Source organism: Primulina eburnea, chromosome 16, assembly GCF_022965805.1.
Source record: "Primulina eburnea isolate SZY01 chromosome 16, ASM2296580v1, whole genome shotgun sequence".
Lineage (NCBI taxonomy): Eukaryota > Viridiplantae > Streptophyta > Magnoliopsida > Lamiales > Gesneriaceae > Primulina > Primulina eburnea.
This window is the reverse complement of record NC_133116.1, coordinates 10,453,305-10,473,810: the sequence shown is the minus strand read 5'-3', so window position 1 is coordinate 10,473,810 and position 20,506 is coordinate 10,453,305. Positions and strand designations below refer to the sequence as shown.

At 39.2% G+C, this 20,506-nt stretch overlaps 1 pseudogene; it reads right to left on the bottom strand.

Moving 5' to 3' along the window:
- Nucleotides 1–1,361: 1,361 nt before the first annotated feature.
- On the bottom strand, nt 1,362–19,205 carry LOC140817222 (PP2A regulatory subunit TAP46-like; annotated as a pseudogene).
- Between the last annotated feature and the right edge of the window lie 1,301 nt (nt 19,206–20,506).

The following is a 20,506-nucleotide window of genomic DNA, read 5'->3' as shown; positions in this document are numbered from 1 at the left end:
TTAAACGACCGAAATAACCGAACAATTTTGATAGAAAATCGAACCGAACTGAAAAAAAATGGTTCGGATTAATAACCATTTTGATAGAAAAACCAAACCAAACCGAACCGACCAATGAACACCCCTAGTGCCTTGTGAAGATAGAGAAAAAAGCCGACCGATGAACACCCATATTTCTTGATGAATTTTTTGTCTGTTTTTTGATCTGTCTTCACTACAACAAAAATGGCTTTTCGCAGCACGCAAATTCTCTAATGAAATTATGCACTTTTAGCGACGATTTTATGTGCATTTAGCGACAGTTTTAAGACCGTCACTAATCAGCGACAGTTTAATAACCGTCGCTGATTCAATTACAGCGACGGTTTAATAACCGTTGCTAAACTAGCGACGGTATAAAAAACGGTCGGCAATCAGCGAAGGTTTTTTTATAAATTCCGTCGCTAAAATAATATGTTGCTGACATGGACCATCGTCAATGCTGACGGAGCGTGGACGCTCCACCACGTGAACAGCGTCCGCGCTTCGTGAGCACGGATTACATTAGTTTTGCAAATGTTTTTTTTTAAAATTATTTTTGAAAAAGTTTTTTAAAATTAAATTATTTTTTAAAAAAACCCCTCAAATTTAGGTGCACATTCTGTTTCTCCTTTTTTTTTAAAAAAAAAACAGATTTACTGAGAACACTCTTTATGTTTTTGTATCGCTGATTAGCAATGGTCTGAACAATTAGAGCTTGTACCATATTAAAATTTATATTCAAGTGATTAGTAAAAAATTAATTTTTTTAAAGCAACGCATAACACTTCATCCACTGATAATCATATCTACAATTATATCCTTTGTGCAAAATAGAGGAATTAAGTCTCAAAAATCGGGAGTATATTTTAGTCCCTCGAAAAATGTACACCCACTGTAAAAAAACGGAAGGATTAGCGACGGTTTTAGTAAAACCGTTGCTCAAATAGCGACGGTTTATATATAGCGACGGTTTTTATTAAAACCGTCGCATATTAAATTAAGCGACGGTTTAATTAAACCCGTCGCTATAATAGCGACGGTCTTATTAAGGCCGTCGGTTTACAATACACCGTGGCTATTATTGCGACTGTTCAACAAACACGTCGCCTTTGTGCGACGTGTATTTTACACGTCACCACGTGCGACGGTCTTGTATCCTACCGTCGCTATTATAGCGACAAATTTTCATTAACCGTCTCTTAATTTAATAGAAGACGATTTTAATAAAAAAACGTCGCTATATAGCGACAGTGTAAGAAAATCGTCGCTTAATTTAATAAGCGATTGTTTTGTCCAAACCGTCGCTATATAGCGACGGCTAAAGAAAACCCGTCGCTATATTAGCGACGGGAACGCAAAACCCGTTGCCCATCTAAGAGCATTTCTTCCTCTTTCTTAAGCATCTCCGACAGATCAAACGACTGTTATAGGCAAGTGATTAAGTACCAAGGAAACTAGAGAAAGAAGTTAAAAATACAAAGGACAGTCTCCAAAGATCAGAAACATCCAGACCAACCTTATATAGTGCCAAGGAGATGGTGGTTATCTATGCCTGCAGGCATGTAACCAAACAATCATCATTATGATCCATGCACTGGTATGGAAGGAAGGGGAGGAACAAATCAAAACAATGGTTCTTAATTGAGCAGTGTCATTGAGGGATGCCTTTTAGAATTAACGCATTGATTTCAACAATTTTGACGACAATCAGGGAAAAATGTGTTATAACAAACAATTTAACATGTTTATGCTTCAAAATAGAATAGAAAAGCACGTATCAGATGGTGACATAGGCAATTGCGAGGGTGAATTTTCCTCATAATACTGACACAGAGGAAAAATAAATGACCAGCAAAAAATAAGCCTTAAAGCCAACAAGAAAGTGCTGGTGTTAAATAGAGGTGAATTCTCAGTCCAGATATGTTTGTTCAAGTTATTACGACCATAAAATTGTGAATTCTTCCTCTTTATCATGATTCAGAGCAACTACATAGATCGGCCACATGTATTCTTATTACAAGCAGCAGTGAAATGTGCATCATAAAATTGTATATTATGTGCTTTTGGAATTAAGGAGAGCCAGGAGACACAGTGTAACTCACGCTTGAAACCTATTCTATAAAGAACATCACATTAATTAAATGAATTCTCAATAAACAACTTACTTCCCTTTCCTCTTCTCCGTCATCATCCTCTAAATCTTGTTCCCCCCTCTCTATGGGAGTAGATAGTGCAAATGCTCTAGTTGAGCGCCCACGACGTTCCTTCCGTTCCTTTATTTCAAGCAATTTTGACTCGGCCGCTTTTGTGCGTTTGAACCGAGCAATCTGAAATAAATCCCAAGTATTAGATGCAGAGGAGTACTGTCACTTATTCAACAAATGGAACTACGAAGTTCAATGAAACATGTCCGAGGAAGAATGCCAACCTTCTTAATTAGCTCTTTGATCAGCAGATGAATTGCTCCTTGATTGCATAGATGATTCCAGTTCATCTTCTGGTACTAGCTCCATAGCTTCACAAAATGAAATAAATTCCTAGAATATTGCCAAATGAAAATTCGACATTCAAAAAATTATCAATAGCTTCCTTGAGCACATTGCCTTATCGTGTGACCAAAATCTAAAACTAGTAACTTTAGCTTGGCTAGTGAAGCTTTAAGAATCTGAATCCGGTTCTCCTGTGAATTTTTTTCTGTTAGCTCACCGAGATAATATGGAACCTGCATCAAAGACCATGAGTTAAATACTTTTAAATGATAACTTTTAGACACGACCAATACATCAGATGATCACAGAAACGAAAATCAGCTCACGTTTTTTTTTATCACATTTGCAAGAAAGTGAGTTTAAAGATTAAAGCGGAAAACAAAACCAGAACATTCATCAATTTAGATCACTTTGCCTTTCATGAAGATTAAAAAAATATTCAACACCTACAAGAAGATATTTGAGGTTGTTAGTACTGATATCATCCTTCGTCTCATTAGATGAAAATAACCCCAACTTTCCAATCATATCCTCGCATTTCCTCAAAAGCTCGCAACCGTTTCTCACAGTTTCCTGACAATAATTATTAAAAATGAAACATATACATGAAATAATACTCAAAGGAAAAGATAGCAGAATATGTAGAACCCGTAAATCAGTCTACGTATAAGCCATGCATAATTCTAGATTTTTAAAATTTAATTGACTTCATTGCATGATTATTTTAAATGCATTTCTTTGAAGTTAATTATTTTATTATTTCAGTTCAATAGTTTTATTTTTTAGCATTTCAGTTATTTCAGTGAGGCCGGACTGGAGTTGGAGTTTTGAGATAGAATTTAAGATTCGAGAAATATTTCCAGAAGTTAATTTAGCTAGCAAGTAAGTTCATTTAAGTTAAAAAGGGAGGTTTGAGGATTTAATTTAAGTTGCTTGAAGTGATTAAGAAATAAGCTCATTTAAGTTGCATAATTAAGGGGTTAGCTCACTAAATTAATTAAAGGATTAGTAATGCTTTTAAGGATTATTAGTTGACTAGATAAACAACCCTCCCCATCCATTTTAATTGAAGATTTCGACCACCCCCTAGAAGATCTAACAATTCCTTGCCAACTCACCCTTGACCAATTCTTTGCTATCTTTTAGCATGCTAATAATTCTAATTATCTATCAACCTCCATTTATTAATTAATTAGCATGATCCTAGTCTAGATTAGGATGGATATAATCGGCCACTACACCATTCTAGAAGCACCCAAGAAGAGTTGATATCAAACTAGAATTCAAAATTCAAATGAGAAGACTTGGTCTTGATTCTCCCTTATTTTGTTCACCCCTTCTCCTCACCCTCTTAACCACTATCACCCCTCCATTATTTCGAAAATTCAGACCCATTTCAGATTAGAAAGTCGTGAGGCATAGCTAGAAAAAAAAAAGAAGAGAAAATCGAGAGCTTAGGAAGGAAGAAAAGCAAGCAACTCCGTCTCCTCCGCGCCGTCTCGTCTCTTCTTTTCGTTTATATTTCAAACGATAACCAAGGCATGTCTAGATCCTTTCAAAACCTCAATCAAGTCCTATTATCATCTATTTAACGTGACATGATCATCTTTTTGTGCATAAACCGAAACATGACAGAATTTTCAGAAAAGAAATGCATGCAGAATTTTTTATACTCCTTGGCAAGCTTCACGTTTTTCTTTGTTTGTGAGTTTCAGGTGATTGGTTCGACTCCAGGCTCCCAAGGCGACATCCATACACGTAATAGGATACATTAGGATCAGATTGGTCCGTTCATTAAAGTCCATGGTTGCTGAAAATTCAGAAATGGACAGCAACTTCTCATTTGGTCCATTTGAGTTTCGAAATTCAGCTTGTTGGCAAGGAGGAAGGATCTGATCTTGGCTGCCCCAAGGGCCTATAGCCATGGTTAGATCACTCCCCTTGCATGTCTAAGACGTGACTAAGTCACCCTTTTGGTGGTTTGGTCCATGGCTCCTCGGTTTTTAATCAAAACATCAAGAACAGCCCATATATCCCTTCGGCCCCTTCCATTTTTCAGCATACGGTTTCGGTTTTGGGTTGCTTGGTATGGATCTTGGTTGGCCTATGGCCCTTAGCCACGGTTAATACCATGCTCCTAGATGTCTAGATCGTGCCATGGTCAATCAAATGGCCACTGGAACGACGCAAGACATCGATCAATGCAAAACACTACACACGCATGCACGTTGGTTCTCGGTTGGAGTTTCGGTTGAGTTATGGTGTGATGCGGATTGTGGCTGGCCTAGGGCCCTTATCCATGGCTCAAATCATTCCTTGGGACGTTGTGGAGAGGTTTTGGTCGGTGGTTCAAGCCCCAATGGCCATTAGCCTTGCAAACGACGCAAGCAAGCCAAGCAAGGTTGCTGTATTTTTGGGACAGCAACTTGCTGTGTCGGTTCGGTGGCTCGTTCGAGTTCTCGGTTGGCTTTTAGCCTATGGCATTGGACTGGACAGTGCCCCATTGAGTTAGAAAGGTCATGTTTTTGACCGTTTGTGATTTGGATCAATTTTGAGGTCATACGAGAATTTACGGTGCGATGTGCCAAATTGACTCTCGAAAGAGCGTTTCATGTTTTGGCCTCCATTCACCTAGATTTCGACCCTCATCATATTAGGAGCATAAATTCATAATTTTAGGCGTATTTTAATCATGACGTCACGTTGGTTCAGTGTTGGTTCGGGTTGGTTCGAGGTCATGATTAAATACGAAGACTTTGGACGTGATTGTCGCATTTTCAAACTTAATTGCATAATTTGGTCAAGAAAAATATATTGCATATTTACATGACACCGTTAGGTTGCAGCAAGCCTGGGGACGATCCAATCCAATCCAGTTGGTAAAATTACAGGAATTTTCATTATGCCAGTTAATTATTTTACGTGCATTAAATAGAAAATGATTATTTTGAGATTTATGCGATATGGCTTGTGGTTCATTCACTATGTGGGATTATTATTTTATACGGTCGCCAGTGACCGCTCAGTTCAGTTTGGTACCACCCGGTCGCCAGTGACCGGCCAGCTCAGTTCAGTTTCAGACTCCCCGGTAGCCAGTTACCGATCAGTTCAGCTTAGTGCAGGGGCCACAGGCGTAGACCATAATCTCAACAGAAAATTTTACCAGTTATTTCAGTACAAGACTCCAAGGAGCACATATTTTTACTGTGATTTTCAGTTCAGTTATGCACGTATTATAATTGCTCAGTACAGATTATTTTCAGCATGCCTCATGACATGATATTTTATCCCATGCATATTTTACTTCAGATTTTACTCGTTACCTGCGATATATGCATGCTGAGTCTTTAGGCTCACTAGACTTGATTGTTGTAGGTACTGATGAGCAGGGGGCCGAGGGCGGGGACTAGTGAGCCAGCTTGGGTCGACAGTAGTGGCACCCGAGGACCTCAGTTTTAGCAGTTGCCATTTTATGCTCAAACATTTTTATCAGTTGTTGGATATTCTTTAAATTGTTATTTTTGGCAAAACTTTATTTTCTTCCGCTGCTAGATTTTAAACATTGAACTCGATTTATCAGTTGATTTTATGAATGAGGCCATTTAAGTTCTTTTAAAAAGAAAATTTTTAATTTTTCCGCAAATTTTCAAGCAAGGAGTTTTAGGGCCGTTATAGCTGGTATCAGAGCCTATGTTCTTGTAAAGGGTTACAATACTACTGACCACGAGAAGCTCACGAAGTCACGTCTTCGGTCTGTAAGTTTTACATTTCAGCATTTTATTTAAAGCACGAATTATTTTGACAGCATGCTTCCATGAAATAGTTTCGATCAGATTTTCAGTATTTCAGTGTTCATTTAAAAGAAATTATGGAATTATGGGTTATGTTGGAACAGTATGCCCCCTAGACGTCAAGTTGGACGCCCGAGAGGTGGTGGCGAGCACCGTCGCGAGGACGATGATGATCAGGGACAGGAGAGGCAGGCACCTCCTCCTCCTCCTCCTCCTCCTCCACCTCCACCGGATATGCATGCCCAGATGCTAGCTGGGATGACGCAGTTCTTCGCACAGTTTGCGGGGAACCATGCCGCAGCCACAGCCGCAGCCGCAGCCGCAGCCAGGCCGACAGGGCCCGAGGCTGTTTATGAGATGTTTATGAAAATGCGTCCGAAGGAGTTTTCTGGGACGTCGGAACCCATGATTGCTGAGGGATGGATCAAATCCCTCGAGGTCATCTTCGAGTTTATGGAGCTTGGAGATGCAGACAGAGTTAGATGCGCCACCTATCTGTTCACTGGAGATGCCCGCTTATAGTGGGAAGGAGCAGCAGTAGCCCTGAACTTGGCTACACTTACTTGGGTACGCTTTACGGAGGTTTTCTACTCCAAGTATTTTGCGGAGGAAGTTCGCACCAGGTTGACCATCGAGTTCATGAGCCTGAGACAAGGGGATATGACGGTTACGGAGTTCATCCGTAAGTTCGAGAGGGGCTGTCACTTTGTGCCCCTGATTGCGAATGATGCCAGGGCCAAGTTGATGCATTTCCTGGTGGGTTTACAGCCGATCTTGCGCCGGGATGTTAGGGTGTCTGACCCTGCTAATTATGAGATTGCCGTCTCCATGGCCTTAGCCGCAGAGCAGGATCTGCGGGATATCGAGAGGGATCGCCAGGGCAAGCGCCCAGTCCAGGCACCGCACCGCCCTCCTCCTCATCAGCATCAGCAGCAGAATAAGAGGCCTTTTCACGGACCGCCGAGAAACAGAGGCCAGCAGCAGCAGCAGCATGGACGCCCAGCCTTGAGGACTTTTGAGCACCCAGTTTTCCCCAGGTGCTCACGCCGCCATCCTGGAGCGTGTAAGTCTGGCTCAGGAAAGTGTTTTAAGTGTGGCAGCCCAGACCACATGTTGCTGCATTGCCCTCAGAGAAATCTGCCTACTCAAGGCAGAGTTTTTGCTCTCCATGCCGCGGAAACAAACCCGGAGACTATGTTGTTGACAGGTACCTTTAAGCATTAAGATTTTATTCGAATTTCAGCGTTTTGGGGATCGGGATTAATATTTTTGAACTTAGAACGGTTATAGGATCGCATGCTCTACTCATATTTATTTCTGGGGAATTAAGTTAGAAGACCTTTGACCTTTGCATGTCTATAAGTTTAGTTCTTGTAGCTATTGGATTCAACTTAGAGTTCCGACCTTTCAAGGAGAATTTTTATATCTGGTTCCGCTACCAAGGCCTTGATAGATTCAGGGGCCACTCACTCGTTTATTTCGGAGGTCTTTGCAAACTTTCTCAAGATCAAGACCATTGGGCTAGACATAGCCTTTCAGTAGTGTTTCCGTCAGGCGAGGAGATGGCAGCTACCAATGTTATCCGAGATATAGATATGGAGCTGCACGGTAATCTTGTTTATGCAGACCTGATTGTGCTACCGATGCCAGAATTTGACATCATCCTAGGGATGGACTGGCTATTGAGGAACAGAGTGTTGATAGACTTCCAGCGGAGATCTGTTCTTGTCCGACCGCCTGGAATGGCGCAGTTCTTATTTGAGCCGGACAGGTACTTTCTTTTACCGCGCATTATTCCTTATGTTCAGGCTAGGAAGCTCATGCATAGAGGGTGTCGGGCATTTCTAGCGACCTTTTTATCTGTCCCCGATAAACCCAACCAGTCAGCCTCAGATGTTCCGATTGTCCGAGATTTCCTAGATGTTTTTCTCGAAGACGTCTCTGGTATGCCACCCGAGAGAGAGGTGGAGTTTTCCATTGAGCTTATGCCAGGTACGGCTCCGATCTCCAAAGCGCCGTACCGATTAGCACTGACAGAGATGGCAGAGCTTAAGAAGCAGATACAAGAACTTCTGGACAAGGAGTTCATTCGCCCGAGTTTTTCACCTTGGGGCGCGCCAGTCTTATTTGTTAAGAAGAAAGACGGCTCTATGAGGCTTTGTATTGACTACCGGGAGTTGAACAGGGTTACAGTGAAGAACAAGTACCTACTGCCGAGGATTGAGGATCTGTTTGACCAGTTGCAGGGAGCTTCGATTTTCTCCAAGATAGATCTGCGTTCTGGTTATCATCAGTTAAGGGTGAGAGATGCTGATGTCTCGAAGACATCTTTCAGGACTCGTTATGGTCACTACGAGTTCCTTGTGATGCCGTTCGGTCTGACGAATGCGTCAGCGATCTTCATGGATCTCATGAATCGCGTATTTCAGCCGTATCTTGACCAGTTTGTGATAGTATTCATAGACGACATCCTCGTCTACTCCAAGAATCAGGAGGATCACAGCAAACATCTGACCACAGTGCTGCAGACCTTGCAGAAGCACAAGTTATTCACAAAGTTCAGTAAGTGCGAATTCTGGTTAGAGAAGGTGGCGTTCTTAGGCCACATTGTTTCTAATAGTGGCATTGAGGTAGACCCAGCGAAAGTCGCTGTAGTCAGAGATTGGGTTGTGCCGCAAAATGCATCCGAGATCCGCAGTTTTCTGGGGCTAGCAGGATATTACAGGAAGTTCATTCAGGGATTCTCCTCCATTGTCGTTCCACTCACGTCATTGACAAAGAAGAATGTGAAGTTTGTGTGGAGCGATGACTATCAGAAGAGCTTCGATACTTTGAAGCAAGCTCTTATCTCCGCACCAGTATTGGCCATGCCATCAGGGCCCGGCGAGTTTGTCCTTTATACCGATGCTTCGAAGCTCGGTCTTGGCACAGTATTGATGCAGCATGGGAAAGTGATAGCATATGCTTCTCGACAGCTGAAGGTCCATGAGAAGAATTACCCCACCCATGATCTAGAGTTGGCCGCAGTAGTTTTTGCCTTGAAGATTTGGAGGCATTATTTGTATGGAGAGAAATGCCAGATCTTTACCGACCACAAGAGCCTCAAGTATTTCTTTACGCAGAAGGAGCTGAACATGCGTCAGAGGCGTTGGTTGGAGCTTGTGAAAGACTACGACTGTGACATTAGCTACCACCCGGGTAAAGCTAATGTAGTTGCAGATGCACTGAGCAGAAAAGTCGCAGTGATGGCTCATTTGACGATTCAGAAACCTCTTCAGATTGAGATGCAGAGGTTTGATCTAGAGTCATATCCTCAAGGTAGAGTTCCTCGTCTATCTACCTTGACCATTCAGTCCTCTCTTCTTGACCGTATTCGCAGTGATCAGTCAGCAGATGAGCAATTAGCACAGTGGAAGAAGAGAAATGAAGCCAAGGGCAGTGTCTTGTATAGAGTCAGCGACGGTATTGTGAGATACCGAGACAGGATATGGGTTCCTAGCAGTGATGCTATCTGAGCAGACATCTTATCAGAGGCCCATATGTCGCCGTACTCTATTCACCCTGGGATTACCAAGATGTACCAAGATCTGCAGCTATTGTACTGGTGGCCTGGGATGAAGAAGGACATCAGGCGTTTTGTATCCGAGTGCTTGACTTGTCAGTTAGTGAAGGCCGAGCATCAAAGACCAGCAGGTTTGCTCAAGCCTCTTCCCATTCCCGAGTGAAAGTGGGAGAATGTTACCATGGACTTTGTGACCGGATTGCCGAGGTCAGCCAGAGGATCGAATGCCATCTGGGTGATTGTAGATCGTCTTACCAAATCAGCGCACTTCTTGCCTATTAAGACGACTTTCACCATGGTTCAGTATGCAGAGTTATATATCCGGGAGATAGTCCGACTTCATGGTATTCCAATTTCGATTGTATCTGACAGAGACCCCATATTTAGTTCCTCCTTTTGGAAGAGTTTACATTCGACCATGGGTACGAAGTTGCTGTTTAGCACAGATTTCCATCCGCAGACAGATGGACAGTCAGAGCGAGTCATTCAGATTTTGGAGGATCTTCTCCGTGCTTGTGTGATTGACTTCTCAGGGAGTTGGGAGTCGAACTTACCATTGGTAGAGTTCACCTATAACAACAGTTTCCAGTCTTCTATTGGTATGGCTCCGTATGAAGCAATGTATGGCCGCAAGTGCAGATCTCCTGTTCATTGAGATGAAGTAGGAGAGAGAGCAGAGTTGGGTCCCGAGATTGTTCAGCAGGCAGCAGATGTAGTAGTCAAGATCCGTGATAGGATGAGGACTGCTCAGAGCCGACAGAAAAGTTATGCCGATCAGCGGAGGAGAGATTTAGAGTTTGCAGTGGGAGATCATGTCTTTGTGAAAGTGGCACCTATGAAGGGTGTCATGAGATTTGGCAAGAAAGGGAAGCTCGGTCTGAGATTCATTGGATCGTTTGAGATCCTTGACAGAGTTGGAACGCTAGCTTATCGTGTGGCTCTTCCGCCGAATCTGGCCGGAGTACACATTGTGTTCCACGTCTCCATGCTAAGAAAGTACATGGCAAATCCTTCGCATGTGCTGAACTTTGAGCCGTTGCAACTTACTCCGAACTTGTCTTATGAGGAGAGACCAGTGCAGATCCTAGACCGGCAGGAGAAGAAGCTTCGTAACAGGCTGGTTAAGCGAGTCAAAGTCAAATGGCTCAACCATTCTGAGGAGGAAGCTACGTGGGAGTCTGAGCCGGAGATGAGAGATCGTTACCCAGAGTTATTCGGTGAGTTCTAATTTCGAGGACGAAATTTCTTTTAAGGGGGAAAGGATTGTAGAACCCGTAAATCAGTCTACGTATAAGCCATGCATAATTCTAGATTTTTAAATTTAATTGACTTCATTGCATGATTATTTTAAATGCATTTCTTTGAAGTTAATTATTTTATTATTTCAGTTTAGTAGTTTGATTTTTTAGCATTTCAGTTATTTCAGTGAGGCCGGATTGGAGTTGGAGTTTTGAGATAGAATTTAAGATTCGAGAAATATTTCCAGAAGTTAATTTAGCTAGCAAGTAAGTTCATTTAAGTTAAAAAGGGAGCTTTGAGGATTTAATTTAAGTTGCTTGAAGTGATTAAGAAATAAGCCCATTTAAGTTGCATAATTAAGGGGTTAGCTCACTAAATTAATTAAAGTATTAGTAAGGCTTTTAAGGATTATTAGTTGACTAGATAAATAACCCTCCCCATCCATTTTAATTGAAGATTTCGACCACCCCCCCTAGAAGATCAAACAATTTCTTGCCAACTCACCCTTGACCAATTCTTTGCCATCTTTTAGCATGCTAATAATTCTAATTATCTATCAACCTCCATTATTAATTAATTAGCATGATCCTAGTCTAGATTAGGATGGATATAATCGGCCAATACACCATTCTAGAATCACCCAAGAAGAGTTGATATCAAACTAGAATTCAAAATTCAAATGAGAAGACTTGGTCTTGATCCTCCCTTATTTTGTGCACCCCTTCTCCTCACCCTCTTAACCACTATCACCCCTCCATTATTTAGAAAATTCAGACCCATTTCAGATTAGAAAGTCGTGAGGCATAGCTAGAAAATAAAAAAGAGAGAAAATCGAGAGCTTAGGAAGGAAGAAAAGCAAGCAACTCCGTCTCCTCCGCGCCGTCTCGTCTCTTCTTTTCGTTTCTATTTCAAACGATAACCAAGGCATGTCTAGATCCTTTCAAAACCTCAATCAAGTCCTATTATCATCTATTTAACGTTACATGATCATCTTTTTGTGCATAAAACCGAAACATGATAGAATTTTCAGAAAATAAATGCATGCAGAATTTTTTATACTCCTTGGCAAGCTTCACGTTTTTCTTTGTTTGTTAGTTTCAGGTGATAGTTCGACTCCAGGATCCCAAGGCGACATCCATACACGTAATAGGATTCATTAGGATCAGATTGGTCCATTCGTTCAAGTCCATGGTTGCTGGAAATTCAGAAATGGACAGCAACTTCTCATTTGGTCCATTTGAGTTTCGAAATTCAGCTTGTTGGCAAGGAGGAAGGATCTGATCTTGGCTGCCCCAAGGGCCTATAGCCATGGTTAGATCACTCCCCTAGCATGTCTAAGACGTGACTAAGTTGCCCTTTTGGTGGCTTGGTCCATGGCTCCTCGGTTTTTAATCAAAACATCAAGAACAGCCCCTATATCCCTTCGGCCCCTTCCATTTTTCAGCATACGGTTTCGGTTTTGGGTTGCTTGGTATGAATATTGGTTGGCCTATGGCCCTTAGCCACAGTTCATACCATGCTCCTAGATGTCTAGATCGTGCCATGGTCAATCAAATGGCCACTGGAACGACGCAAGACATCGATCAATGCAAAACACTACACACGCATGCACGTTGGTTCTCGGTTGGAGTTTCGGTTGAGTTATGGTGTGATGCGGATTGTGGCTGGCCTAGGGCCCTTATCCATGATTCAAATCATTCCTTGGGACGTTTTGGAGAGGTTTTGGTCGGTGGTTCAAGCCCCAATGGCCATTAGCCTTGCAAATGACGCAAGCAAGCCAAGCAAAGTTGCTTTATTTTTGGGACAGAAACTTGCTGTGTCGGTTCGGTGGCTCGTTCGAGTTCTCGGTTGGATTTTAGCCTATGGCCTTGGACTGGACAGTGCCCCATTGAGTTAGAAAGGTCATGTTTTTGACCGTTCGTGATTTGGATCATTTTTGAGGTCGTACGAGAATTTACGGTGCGATGTGCCAAATTGACACTCGAAAGAGCGTTTCATGTTTTGGCCTCCATTCACCTAGATTTCGACCCTCATCATATTAGGAGCATAAATTCATAATTTTAGGCGTATTTTAATCATGACGTCACGTTGGTTCAGTGTTGGTTCGGGTCGGTTCGGGGTCATGATTAAATACGAAGACGTTGGACGTGATTGTCGCATTTTCAAACTTAATTGCATAATTTGGTCAAGAAAAATATATTGCATATTTACATGACACCGTTAGGTTGCAGCAAGCCTGGGGACGATCCAATATAATTCAGTTGGTAAAATTACAGGAATTTTCATTATGCCAGTTAATTATTTTACGTGCATTAAATAGAAAATGATTATTTTGAAATTTAAGCGATATGGCTTGTGGTTCATTCACTATGTGGGAGTATTATTTTATACGGTCGCCAGTGACCGCTCAGTTCAGTTTGGTACCACCCGGTCGCCAGTGACCGGCCAGCTCAGTTCAGTTTCAGACTCCCCGGTAGCCAGTTACCGATCAGTTCAGCTTAGTGCAGGGGCCACAGGCGTACACCATAATCTCAACAGAAAATTTTACCAGTTATTTCAGTACAGGGCTCCAAGGAGCAAATATTTTTACTGTGATTTTCAGTTCAGTTATGCACGTAATATAATTGCTCAGTACAGATTATTTTCAGCATGCCTCATGACATGATATTTTATCCCATGCATATTTTACTTCAGATTTTACTCGTTACCTGCGATATATGCATGCTGAGTCTTTAGGCTCACTAGACTTGATTGTTGTAGGTACTGATGAGCAGGGGGCCGAGGGCGGGGACCAGTGAGCCAGCTTGGGTCGGCAGTAGTGGCACCCGAGGACCTCAGTTTCAGCAGTTGCCATTTTATGCTCAAACATTTTTATCAGTTGTTGGATATTCTTTAAATTGTTATTTTTGGCAAAACTTTATTTTCTTCCGCTACTAGATTTTAAACATTGAACTCGATTTATCAGTTGATTTTATGAATGAGGTCATTTAAGTTCTTTTAAAAAGAAATTTTTTAATTTTTCCGCAAATTTTCAAGCAAGGAGTTTTAGGACCGTTATAGAATATAACACACATCTAATACACAGTCACTCTAAAACCTGTTCGATTGAAGAATCAGAGGCGATTTGGTGAATCTTTTGAGCCTGCTCGAATAGAATCGGCAACGTAATGTCCTCCGTCTGTAATTCCACAAAGCTGATTAGGTTTTGTCACTCAAGTTCTGAAATTGAATACGCGAATTTCTATCTATTCTATTTTACTAGAGTGCCGTGAATATGAGAAACCCTAGGTGGATTTAAAGAAAAGCTTTCTCTCATTCGTTTGGGCCTAGGCCCATCGCATTTCCATTGTGGTTGCATTCTAAATGGGCTAGGCTTTTGATAAAAAAAAAAAACCCAAGTACTATTTGGGGAATGTAATGTGTTTATATATATATAGGTAAGGGCGGCACCTCAATTCTTGAGGTGTCTTACCCAGCTCTGTAGTCCAACATATAAGCATTTATATTTATCTCAAGATCAATTAATCATATGTTCATATTTGTTTAGGTCTTATTTAATAATTTAATTTTAAAAGCCATAATATTTTGGTTATAGTAATTTTTTATTTACTTTTATATTTGTAGTCTATTTCAAGTTGACATTATGCTTAACAAAGTAAAAAAAATATGGAAAAACAAAGAATTTATAAAATTGAAAATAGTTAAGGAAAATATTGAGTTGGTATTAAAATAGGAGAATTTTAATAACAAGTCTCAAATTGGACATAACGTATTTGTTCATCTTAAAATTTAATCATAGATCTACTCCATAAATTTGTTATCATAAATTCGAAAAAAGAACATCAATAAATAAATCGGGGTAGTAGTTGTAAGGGTGCCTCACTTAATGATATAGTTGAAGCTAATGGTTTTACGAACGTGACAACTTTAACTAAAATATTAGTTGTAATATGAACCATTAAACAATCGGTAAGAGCATTTAAAATATTAGTGTCATCAAAGAGCTTTGAAAACTCGTTAATGTAGATAGGATTTCAATAGATATAACATTTTTTACTTTAGAATTTAGTTGATGTATTTATGAATTTTGTAACTTCGAGTTTTTAAGATATTTAAATATGATAATCAATTTAATTCACAAGATAGCTGAATAGATGATTACATCGAGAGACTAACAAAAGAAATCAAAGTATATGAATAGACAAGAAGGATGATAACAACTCATTTTTGTAAATATAATTTTGATATTTCAAACATCAATGAACATGTAACAAAAATTTAATGTTTCTCACAATATGTTTGTGCGCGATGGAATTCATAATAAAACCGTCGCTAATTGCCGACGGTTTTAGACACCGTCGCTCATTTAGCGACAGTTATTAAACCGTCGTTGTAATTGCATCAGCGACGGTTATCACACAGTCGCCAATTAGCGACGGTTTTCAAACCGTCGCTAAAAGCGCATAAAACCGTCGCTAAAAGCGCATAATTTCATTAGAGAATTTGCGCGCTGCGAAAAGACATTTTTGTTGTAGTGAAGACATAATAAAAAATAGACAAAAAATTTATCAATAAATAGGGGTGTTCATCGGTCGGTTGGATTTTGAATTTTGTAATTCGGATATAAATATTAAAACAGAAGCTTATTAGGTTCGATTTCGGATTATATATATCAAAACCGAAATTTCATTAAATTAATAAATTTTTTTATATTTTGATTTATATTCCATAATTTGATATGATATTTAGTGAATGAAGAACTATTTTAAATAATTTTTAGTTTGCTGTTGTTTTCTTAATTAATTTAGACCTTATCTTTAAAGCTTTTACTAAGAAAACATGTAGAAAGTTAACATATTATATTTTACAATATATTTATATTATTAATTTAAATAATTATATCAAAATCTAATTAACCGACAAAAATAACCGAACCATTTTGATAGAAAATCGAACCGAACTGAAGAAAAATGGTTCGGATTAATAACCATTTTGATAGAAAAACCAAACCGAACCGGCCGATGAATACCCCTAGTGCCTAGTGAAGATTGAGAAAAAAACCGACCGATGAACAACAAAAATGGCTTTTCGCAACAGGCAAATTCTCTAACGAAATTATGCGATTTTAGCGACGGTTTTATGTGCATTTAGCGACAGTTTTAAGACCGTCGCTAATCAGCGACGGTTTAATAACCGTCGCTAATTCAATTACAGCGACGATTTAATAACCGTCGCTAAACTAGCGACGGTATAAAAAACCGTCGACAATTAGCGACGGTTTTTTTATAAATTCCGTCGCTAAAATAATATGTTGCTGACATGGACCATCGTCCGTGCTGACGGAGAGCGGACGCTCCTCCAGGTGAGCAGCGTCCGCGCTCCGTGAGCGCGGATTACATTAGGTTTGCAAATGTTTTTTTTAAAAATTATTTTTGAAAAAGTTTTTTAAAATTAAATTATTTTTTAAAAAAACCCCTCAAATTTAGGTGCACATTCTGTTTCTCCTTTTTTTTTTTAAAAAAAACAAATTTACTGAGAACACTCTTTATGTTTTTGTATCGCTTATTAGCAATGGTCTGAACAATTAGAGCTTGTACCATAGTAAAATTTATATTCAAGTGATTAGTAAATAATTAATTTTTTTAAAGCAACGCATAACACTTCATCAACTGATAATCATATCTACAATTATATCCTTTGTGCAAAATAGAGGAATTAAGTCTCAGAAATCAAGAGTAGATTTTAGTCCCTGGAAAAATGTACACCCACTGCAAAAAAAAAAAAAACAGAAGGATTAGCGACGGTTTTAGTAAAACCGTTGCTCAAATAGCGACGGTTTTTATATCCCGTCGCTATATAGCGACGGTTTTTATTAGAACCGTCGCATATTAAATTAAGTGAGGGTTTAATTAAACCCGTCATTATAATAGCGACGGTCTTATTAAAGGCGTCGCTATATTAGCGACGGTTTACAATACACCGTTGCTATTATTGCGACTATTACACAAACCCGTCGCCATTTTGTGCGACGTGTATTTCACACGTCACGACGTGCGACGGTCTTGTATCCTACCGTCGCTATTATAGCGATAAATTTTCATAAACCGTCGCTTAATTTAATAGACGACGGTTTTAATAAAAAACGTCGCTATATAGCGACAGTGTAAGAAAACCGTCGCTTAATTTAATAAGCGATTGTTTTGCCCAAACCGTCGCTATATAGCGACGGTTAAAGAAAACCCGTCGCTATATTAACGACGGGAACAAAAAACCCGTTCTTGATCTAAGAGCATTTCTTCCTCTTTCTTAAGCATCTCCGACAGATCAAACGACTGTTATAGGCATGTGAGTAAGTACCAAGGAAACAAGAGAAAGAAGTTAAAAATACAAAGGACAGTCTCCAAAGATCAGAAACATCCAGACCAACCATACATAGTGCCAAGGAGATGGTGGTTATCCATGCCTGCAGGCATGTAACCAAACAATCATCATTATGATCCATGCAATGGTATGGAGGGAAGGGGAGGAACAAATCAAAACAATGGTTCTTAATTGAGCAGTGTCATTGAGAGATGCCTTTTAGAATTAGCGCATTGATTTCAACAATTTTGACAACAATCAGGGAAAAATGTGTTATAACAAACAATTTAACATGTTTATGCTTCAAAATAGAATAGAAAAGCACGTATCAGATGGTGACATAGGCAATTGCGAGGGTGAATTTTCCTCATAATACTGACACAGAGGAAAAATAAATGACCAGCAAAAAATAAGCCTTAAAGCCAACAAGAAAGTGCTGGTGTTAAATAGAGGTGAATTCTCAGTCCAGATATGTATGTTCAAGTTATTACGACCATAAAATGGTGAATTCTTCCTCTTTATCATGATTCAGAGCAGCTACATAGATTGGCCACATGTATTCTAATTACAAGCAGCAGTGAAATGTGCATCATAAAATTGTATATTATGTGCTTTTGGCATTAAGGAGAGCCAGGAGACACAGTGTCACTCACGCTAGAAACCTATTCTATAAAGAACATCACATTAATTAAATGAATTCTCAATAAACAACTTACTTCCCTTTCCTCTTCTCCGTCATCATCCTCTAAATCTTGTTCCCCCTCTCTATGGGAGTAGATAGTGCAGATGCTCTAGTTGAGCGCCCACGACGTTCCTTCCATTCCTTTATTTCAAGCAATTTTGACTCGGCCGCTTTTGTGCATTTGAACCGAGCAATCTGAAATAAATCCCAAGTATTAGATGCAGAGGAGTACTGTCACTTATTCAACAAATGGAATTATGAAGTTCAATGAAACATGTCCGAGGAATAATGCCAACCTTCTTAATTAGCTCTTTGATCAGCAGATGAATTGCTCCTTGATTGCATAGACGATTCCAGTTCATCTTCTGGTACTAGCTCCATAGCTTCACAAAATGAAATAAATTCCTAGAATATGGCCAAATGAAAATTCGACATTCAAAAAATTATCAATAGCTTCCTTGAGCACATTGCCTTATCGTGTGACCAAAATCTAAAACTAGTACCTTTAGCTTGGCTAGTGAAGCTTTAAGAATCTGAATCCGGTTCTCCTGTGAATTTTTTTCTGTTAGCTCACCGAGATAATATGGAACCTGCATCTAAGACCATGAGTTAAATACTTTTAAATGATAACTTTCAGACACGACCAATGCATCAGATTATCACAGAAACGAAAATCAGCTCACGTTTTTTTATCACATTTGCAAGAAAGTGAGTTTAAAGATTAAAGCGGAAAACAAAACCAGAACAACACCTACAAGAAGATATTTGAGGTTGTTAGTACTGATATCATCCTTCGTCTCATTAGATGAAAATAACCCCAACTTTCCAATCATATCCTCGCATTTCCTCAAAAGCTCGCAACCGTTTCTCACATTTTCTGACAATAATTATTAAAAATGAAACATATACATGAAATAATACTCAAAGGAAAAGATAGCAGTATATAACACACATCTAATACACAGTCACTGTAAAACCTGTTCGATTGAAGAATCGGAGGCGATTTGGTGAATCTTTTGAGCCTGCTCGAATAGAATCGGCAACGTAATATCCTCCATCTGCAATTCCACAAAGCTGATTAGGTTTTGTCACTCAAGTTCTGAAATTGAATACGAAAATTTCTATCTATTCTATTTTACTATGGTGCCGTGAATATGAGAAGCCCTAGGTGGATTTAAAGAGAAGCTTTATCTCATTCGTTTGGGCCTAGGCCCATCGCATTTCCGTTGTGGTTGCATTCTAAATGTGCTAGGCTTTTGATAAAATAAACCCAAGTACTATTTGGGGATTTTAATGTGTTTATATATATATAAGTAAGGGCGGCACCTCAATTCTTGAGGTGTCTTACCCAGCTCTGTAGTCCAACATATAAGCATTTATATTTATCTCAAGATCAATTAATCATATGTTCATATTTTTTTAGGTCTTATTTAATAATTTAATTTTAAAAGCCATAATATTTTGGTTATAGTAATTTTTTATTTACTTTTATATTTGTAGTCTATTTCAAGGTGACATTATGCTTAACAAAGTAAAAAAAAAATGGAAAAACAAAGAATTTATAAAATTGAAAATAGTTAAGGAAAATATTGAGTTGGTATTAAAATAGGAGAATTTTGATAACAAGTCTCAAATTGGACATAACGTATTTGTTCATATTAAAATTTAATCATAGATCTACTCCATAAATTTGTTATCATAAATTCGAAAAAAGAACATCAATAAATAAATCAGGGTAGTAGTTGTAAGGGTGCCTCACTTATTGATATAGTTGACGCTAACATCAATAAATATTAGTTGTAATATGAACCATTAAATAATCGGTAAGAGCATTTAAAATATTAGTGTCATCAAAGAGCTTTGAAAACTTGTCAATGTAGATAGGATTTCAATAGATATAACATTTTTTACTTGAGAATTTAGTTGATGTATTTATGAATTTTGTAACTTCGAGTTTTAAAGATATTTAAATATGATAATCAATTTAATTCACAAGATAGCTGGATAGATGATTACATCGAGAGACTAACAAAAGAAATCAAAGTATATGAATAGACAAGAAGGATGATAACAACTCATTTTTGTAAATATAATTTTGATATTTCAAACATCAATGAACATGTCACAAAAATTTAATGTCTCTCACAATATGTTTGTGCGCGACGGAATTCATAATAAAACCGTCGCTCATTGCCGACGATTTTAGACACCGTCGCTAATTTAGCGACAGTTAATAAACCGTCGCTGTAATTGCATCAGCGACGGTTATCACACCGTCGCCAATTAGCGACGGTTTTCAAACGGTCGCTAAAAGCGCATAAAACCATCGCTAAAAGCGCATAAAATCGTCGCTAAAAACGCA